Raw genomic sequence first — 7,776 nt, forward strand, 5'->3', positions numbered from 1 at the left:
TCCCTTGCTACCTGTGGCTTTCTGGCAAGGTACTCTTTCTCTCCTGTCCTGGGACGTTTTCTTGGGGTCTCTATTCACGGTGACTACGGGTTCTGGTTGTTGCTGTACCTCAGGTGTAATGTGGGCAAGTCCCTTTCAGTTTCCTGCCCTCTGGTTCCGCCGTGGGACTTGTAGTTCCTCCCAGCCTTGGGCTCCCGGTGCCCGGATTCTGTGCTCTAGCTTAGAGGGAGCCCACTCGCAGCTCTCCTCTAGCTCCTGACTTCTCCTGTACTCCTTCACTGTTCCTTGTCTGCACCAGACAGACTAAGTTACTCCTCCTCCAGACCAGAATGTATATAATCTAGGGGAGCTCCCCTGAAACCGGGTTCAGAGCTCCTCCTTCTGGCCCGGAGTCAGAATGTGTTGAATGTACAGATTACCTGCTAAAGTGACTCTTCCTCATTTCCAGGCATGGCATCACCCTCCACGAGAGGAAGGCAATACCACTGTGGTACCTGAACCCCTGGGGTGCCACACATGTATCTTAGTTATTACAGAGGCTGCGTTATCGTTTTGTTTTTATATCTATTGAGCTCATGTTTTAGCCACATCCATTACAAGGAGTTATTAGGGTTGAACAATTAATATAAATGTTCAATTCTCTAGTTGCCTACTCCTGGCCTAATGGATATATTGATCATGTGCACTAAAGAAATACACCAGACACAGTCAGCTGTAACTCTCCTTGATCAATGTGTGGCTCAGCTCCAAGAAGAGAATTTTAGTGAAAACACAATGTTATATATCTCCTGTAAGGGGGCTCGGTTAGCTCTAAAATGGGAGTGATCGGATGTATTCCATTGGTTAGTGGGTTGGGCATGACCAAGTCCATGGGCGGATCCATGAGGTCATCAGGGTGGGTTGGTCCGTGAGGTCATCAGAGTGGGCGTCGCTGTGGGTGGATCCATGAGGTCATCAGAGTGGGCGTCATCTTGGATACCAGACCACACGGTCTGCTGATACAGGAAATGGCGGCCATCTTCAGTGTCTTCATTGTTCATCTTGGATACCAGAGCACACGGCTCTGGTAGAGGAGATGGCAGCCATCTTAAGTGTCTTACTTTGTCTGAGGAAAATTTATGTAAGGTTAAACAATACATGTTATAGGTTGCTTCCCTCAATTACCTTATGTGTTGAGGTTAATTAAGTATTTGATCTTATGGCTCTCCTCAACAGTCCCCCCTAAATACTTTATTAACCTTTTCTTTTATCTTGATCCCACCGTGGTTCTCTAACCCACCGATGTTAAGTGTTATTATGACATCAGAAGCTTCATGACAATATGGATGCTATAGACACCAGAGAATGTGTGACCAATTATGGGTATACTGAGGAGGTATATCGAAGCGCGTTACCCATGTCCTCGGGACTTCCCTACCTGTTGGATCTATTACTCTCCAATCTCCCATCTCCATGGTTACTTACAGTAAAATACACATGTGACTAACCCTGATGTACACATCCTAGATCTGACCGTCTTGCCCGGGAGGGGAAATTGGAGTTTTCACCAGTTTGAGACAAGTTTTCCCTTGTGGAAAACCTCCCTTTGTAGCTGGACTTTGACAAGCAGGTCAGATCCTACTCTGTCCCTAACTGTCTAACAAATTTATAATGTGAGAGATGGATCCAGGAGGTGCTCAGCAATCCTGACCGAAGTAGGAGTAGTCAGGAGCACTTGGTAGGGACCCTTAAATCTCGACTCCAGGAATGTTTTTTTCTGATGAACTTCTTTACCAGCATGTAGTCACCAGGTTAGAAAGCATGGGTACCTTCACTGGAATCTGGACCTGGAATGGATGATAAAACTCGTACATGTGTTACTGACAGTTCTTTAGTAACAACAATTAACAACAATTACAGAATTTACAAGAGTATCACTTCCCAAGGCTAGCTGTTGTGGAAAATATTGACCCAATCTTGGAGGCCCCCCAAAAAAGAATCTCGTATGGTGTGAGTTTAGTGGGACCCCTTGGAGTGTTTCTGACTGAGTATAAGGCAACGTGCAAAATGTCTGTCCAAGTCTGACCTCCTAACTGGCTTTCAGTATTTTATTTTTGAAGGTGCCATTCAGTGTTTCTACTTTCCCACTGCTGTGTAGGTGATATGGAGTATGTAAACCCAAATCAGCTCCCACCAATGTCCATAGTTCCTTAGTCAGTGCTGCAGTGAACGCAGGTACTTGGTCACTCTCAATTACCTCTGGGACCCCATATCTGCAGACTACTTCAGTCACCAGTCTCTTAACAGTCACTCTGGCAGTCATGTTGGTTACTGGATAGGCTTCGGGCCATCCTGAGAACATGTCAGTCACTACCAGTACATACTCGTACTTCCCTACTTTTGGCATTTGAACGCGATCAATCTGAATCCTCTGAAAGGGATAAAGTGGTTTAGCCAAATGTTTCTGAGTAACTTTCTGAGGCGGTGCTGGATTGCATGTTGCACACACAAGGCAGGACTTGCAATATTTTTGGGTAACAGTAGAGATTCCAGGTGCCATATAAGTCTTCCAAATTAGGTCATTCATCTGATTCTTGCCTCTGTGGGTGATACCGTGTGCCCATTCTGTCACTGAAGGGTACAGATTGCGGGGTAGACAGACCTTTTTGTTCATCCTCCAGACTCCATCTTCATCCTTTTTAGCTCCTCCTTCTTGCCATGACTTCTTTTCATCATCTGATGTCTTGTCTTGATGTAGATGGATGATTCTCATAAGAGAGCCTTTAGTCCCTTCTTCAGTGTCTTGTGACACGTACACCGCTGCTTTTTCTTTCCCGAATGGATGCACAGCATAGGTTTTTGCTGTTTTGTCAGCAAAGAAATTCCCCCTTGCTTCTGGAGAATCCAATCTCCCGTGAGCTTTGATCTTGATTACTGCAACCTCCAAAGGTAGATCTAGAGCGGCCACAAGTTCTTGTATGATAGCAACATGTTTTACAGGAGTTCCACTGGACGTTAGGTATCCTCTGGCTGCCCAGATACTGCCGAAGTCATGAGCCACTCCAAAAGCGTATCTTGAATCCGTGTAGATGTTGACCACCTTCTCCGTCGCTTCCTGACAAGCCAACGTCAAAGCTTTAAGTTCCGCTTCTTGTGCAGACATGTGCGGTGGTAGCGATCCAGCTGAGATGACCTGGTCATGTGTAACCACGGCATACCCCGTATGGAATCTTCCTGTTTCATCTGCAAATCTGGAACCATCAGTGAAGAACGTCAGGTCAGCATGTGGGAGTGGGTCTTCAGACACGCTTTTCTGGGAGGCTACTTCTTCATGCATTTGTTCAAGACAGTCATGATCCTCTGAGTGTGTAGAGGCATCTTCTCCGAGAGCATCAGTATCATCCACATCCCCCCTGGAAAGAGGAAGCAGCGTGGACGGGTTGAGGATGGTGCAGCGGACAAGAGTAACATTATCCGGAATCAAGAGGGAACATTGGAGTCTCATATGACGCTGTAGCGACAGGTGTTTAGGTTGAGTCTGGCCTAGAATAGCTTTTATGTCGTGTGGAGCCATTAAGAGAACCGGATGTCCTAAGATGATATCAGAAGTTTTGTCCAGAAGCATATGTGCAGCATGAACAGCTCTGAGGCAAGTCGGGGAAGCTTGAGACACAGAGTCCAGACGGGCGTCTTGTTCTTCCCCCATGTTTTTGTGCTAGGACTCCGGAAGCATGTCCTGCTACTTCACTGACAAACAAGTAAAAAGGTAGTTGATAATTTGGGATTCCAAGAGCTGGTGCAGACTGTATGGCCTGTTTAAGAGCGTAGAAAGCTTCCACGGATTTAGTACATAGTGGAAACGCTGACGTCTTGAGGTCATCGTACAATGGCTGCATCAGCTTTGAGGCATCTGGAAACCTTTGGCAACAATAATAATTGATAGGTCAGCCAACTCATCCGAGGCCCTTGTCTTAGGTTCTTGGCAGAACTCAACACCAGAGTCCCATGTCTCGTCATGCTCCTGTAGAAAGGCATCGGCTGTTTTTCTGGATTTAGAACTTGGTTCAACAGAGTAGCAGCTTGCTGGGGTGTAAACTTGACGTAGAGGGTGGGCTCCTCAGACATGAGCATTGGCACTGTTGGCGGTGGCACCTGAAGCGGGAGTAGAGATGGCACCGGGAGTGCAGATGTAGTCCCTTGTTTATGAGGAGCAGGAGGAGGTAACAGTCCTGGAATGAGGGGCTCTATTTGGGCAGCTCCAGTATCATGGTATGGGCTCCAGGTGACGCAGGCAGTCTTAAAAGCTTTAACAGTCCTGTCCTCATTAATGCGAGTTATTGCTGCATGAAGTTGTTGAGCACTAACATCTGGATGAATAGGGTCATAAGTAGGGGTCACAGTGTGTATGATCATTCTACACAGGAGATTGCCAGCTTTAGTCACCGCTATATCCCCAACAGCTATCTGACCACGTGACTCAACAATGATTCGACTGTCAGCTTGAATAGTCGCCCCTCCTGCTTCCACTATAGCTCTAGCTACACCTCCGTTGTGCTCTAACCGAGAATTGGCAGCATTAACAATAGCGTCTGTCTCCAATGTTATGTCACCCTTTCCCACCACTAACAAGGGTCCCTCAGGAAGTTCTTTTTCAAAAATAGGTTGCCAACATTCCCTCCCCTTTGTGCTTCCTGTGCTATTGGTATCCCCCTCCCACATTGAGCCCCCCTTGTTACAGTTGCCACCGTCCCATACAGGTGTGCACTTGGCTGCGAGACAGCCTGTGAGGTACCAGGTATAGGGTTAGGTAGACTGCATGAGAGTGCTGTTGTGGAAGCATTGGGAGGAGAGGCCGCTGCTTGGAGCATCTCATGTGGGTGTGCGGCTAAATTGGCAGTGGAAGTGACAGTAGAAAGGGTAGGTGCTGGGGACGATCCAGGTGGGAGGACTGCTGGATTCACAACAGGAGTGATAGGGGAAAGGGTTGGTGCCCCATTGGAAACAACTGAGATAGGAAACATGGGTAAAGCCTGTTCACTTCCCGAAGGAATATAGTATTGGCCGTTAGTGGTCATTACTGGGTAACAAGGATTTGGTGATGTGGCGTGTAGCCCTTAATCTGAGATGTTCACCACCAGGAGCAGCACATTCGCCATCCACAACATGGCCGCCGTCAGAATTATATTTACCACCAACAAGATGGCCGCCATCAGAATTATATTTACCACCAACAAGATGGCCGCCATCAGAATTATATTTACCACCAACAAGATGGCCGCCATCAGAATTATATTTACCACCAACAAAATGGCTGCCGTCAGAATTATATTTACCACCAACAAGATGGCCGCCATCAGAATTATATTTACCACCAACAAGATGGCTGCCGTCAGAATTGTATTTACCACCAACAAGATGGCCGCCATCAGAATTATATTTACCACCAACAAAATGGCTGCCGTCAGAATTGTATTTACCACCAACAAGATGGCCGCCATCAGAATTATATTTACCACCAACAAAATGGCTGCCGTCAGAATTGTATTTACCACCAACAAGATGGCTGCCATTACATTTAGCACATGGCTCTGGGCCACCATTTTGGCTGCTATCACATTTAACACATTCGCCATTAACAAAATGGCCGCCATTACATTTACCACATGGCTCTGGGCCACCATTTTGGCTGCTATCACATTTAACACATTCGCCATTAACAAAATGGTTTTGTAATACACAACTCAAAACTCTATTCTTTCTATTCCTTTTCTCTTCTACCCAATTTCCATTTTTTTTTTTTTATACAGACTTTCAGAGACTCTTTCTCCTGCCCTAGCAATAGACAACAATCCATTATCTTCTAGGATACCTTTTCTTTCTTTCAAGACAAGCTTACACTCCAGGGGCTGTAACCATCCCCCCCTCTGGCATTCCACACAATTTCCACTAGTGTGCATGAGTCTAACTTGCCATCTGAATTTGGCTTAGTGCCTATACGGCAGAACTGCATTACTTTCTCCATCTTTCTATAGATACACAGTATATATATCTATCTATCAAGATAACAAACACCAAACAAACAATAAGACGGGGGAGATGACTCAAACCTGAGATTCTAAAGGGAACTGAGTCTGCAGTACTCAGTTCCCTGTTATGGTTCTCAATGGCAAGAGAACATAGCCCAGCAAACATAAGAACTAGCTCTTGGAAGGATGGAAACTAAACTGACCATGAACTAAACCTGCCGCACAACTAACAGTAGCCGGGTAGCGTAGCCTGCGGTTTATCCCTAGACGCCCAGCGCCGGCCGGAGGACTAACTAATCCTGGCAGAGGAAAATATAGTCCTGGCTCACCTCTAGAGAAATTTCCCCGAAAGGCAGACAGAGGCCCCCACAAATATTGGCGGTGATTTTAGATGAAATGACAAATGTAGTATGAAAATAGGTTTAGCAAAATTGAGGTCCGCTTACTAGATAGCAGGAAGACAGAAAGGGCACTTTCATGGTCAGCTGAAAACCCTATCAATACACCATCCTGAAATTACTTTAAGACTCTAGTATTAACTCATAACATCAGAGTGGCAATTTCAGATCACAAGAGCTTTCCAGACACAGAAACGAAACTACAGCTGTGAACTGGAACAAAATGCAAAAACAAACAAGGACTAAAGTCCAACTTAGCTGGGAGTTGTCTAGCAGCAGGAACATGCACAGAAAGGCTTCTGATTACAATGTTGACCGGCATGGAAGTGACAGAGGAGCAAGGCTAAATAGCGACTCCCACATCCTGATGGAAACAGGTGAACAGAGAGGATGATGCACACCAGTTCAATTCCACCAGTGGCCACCGGGGGAGCCCAAAATCCAATTTCACAACAGTACCCCCCCCTCAAGGAGGGGGCACCGAACCCTCACCAGAACCACCAGGGCGATCAGGATGAGCCCTATGAAAGGCACGGACCAAATCGGAGGCATGAACATCAGAGGCAGTCACCCAAGAATTATCCTCCTGACCGTATCCCTTCCATTTGACCAGATACTGGAGTTTCCGTCTGGAAACACGGGAGTCCAAGATTTTTTCCACAACGTACTCCAACTCGCCCTCAACCAACACCGGAGCAGGAGGCTCAACGGAAGGCACAACCGGTACCTCATACCTGCGCAATAATGACCGATGAAAAACATTATGAATAGAAAAAGATGCAGGGAGGTCCAAACGGAAGGACACAGGGTTAAGAATCTCCAATATCTTGTACGGGCCGATGAACCGAGGCTTAAACTTGGGAGAAGAAACCCTCATAGGGACAAAACGAGAAGACAACCACACCAAGTCCCCAACACAAAGCCGAGGACCAACCCGACGCCGGCGGTTGGCAAAAAGCTGAGTCTTCTCCTGGGACAACTTCAAATTGTCCACTACCTGCCCCCAAATCTGATGCAACCTCTCCACCACAGCATCCACTCCAGGACAATCCGAAGATTCCACCTGACCAGAAGAAAATCGAGGATGAAACCCCGAATTACAGAAAAAGGGAGACACCAAGGTGGCAGAGCTGGCCCGATTATTGAGGGCAAACTCCGCTAAAGGCAAAAAAGCAACCCAATCATCCTGATCTGCAGACACAAAACACCTCAAATATGTCTCCAAGGTCTGATTAGTCCGCTCGGTCTGGCCATTAGTCTGAGGATGGAAAGCAGACGAGAAAGACAAATCTATGCCCATCCTAGCACAGAATGCTCGCCAAAATCTAGACACGAATTGGGTACCTCTGTCAGAAACGATATTCTCCGGAATA

This window comes from Ranitomeya variabilis, chromosome 1 (genome assembly GCF_051348905.1).
Source record: "Ranitomeya variabilis isolate aRanVar5 chromosome 1, aRanVar5.hap1, whole genome shotgun sequence".
Lineage (NCBI taxonomy): Eukaryota > Metazoa > Chordata > Amphibia > Anura > Dendrobatidae > Ranitomeya > Ranitomeya variabilis.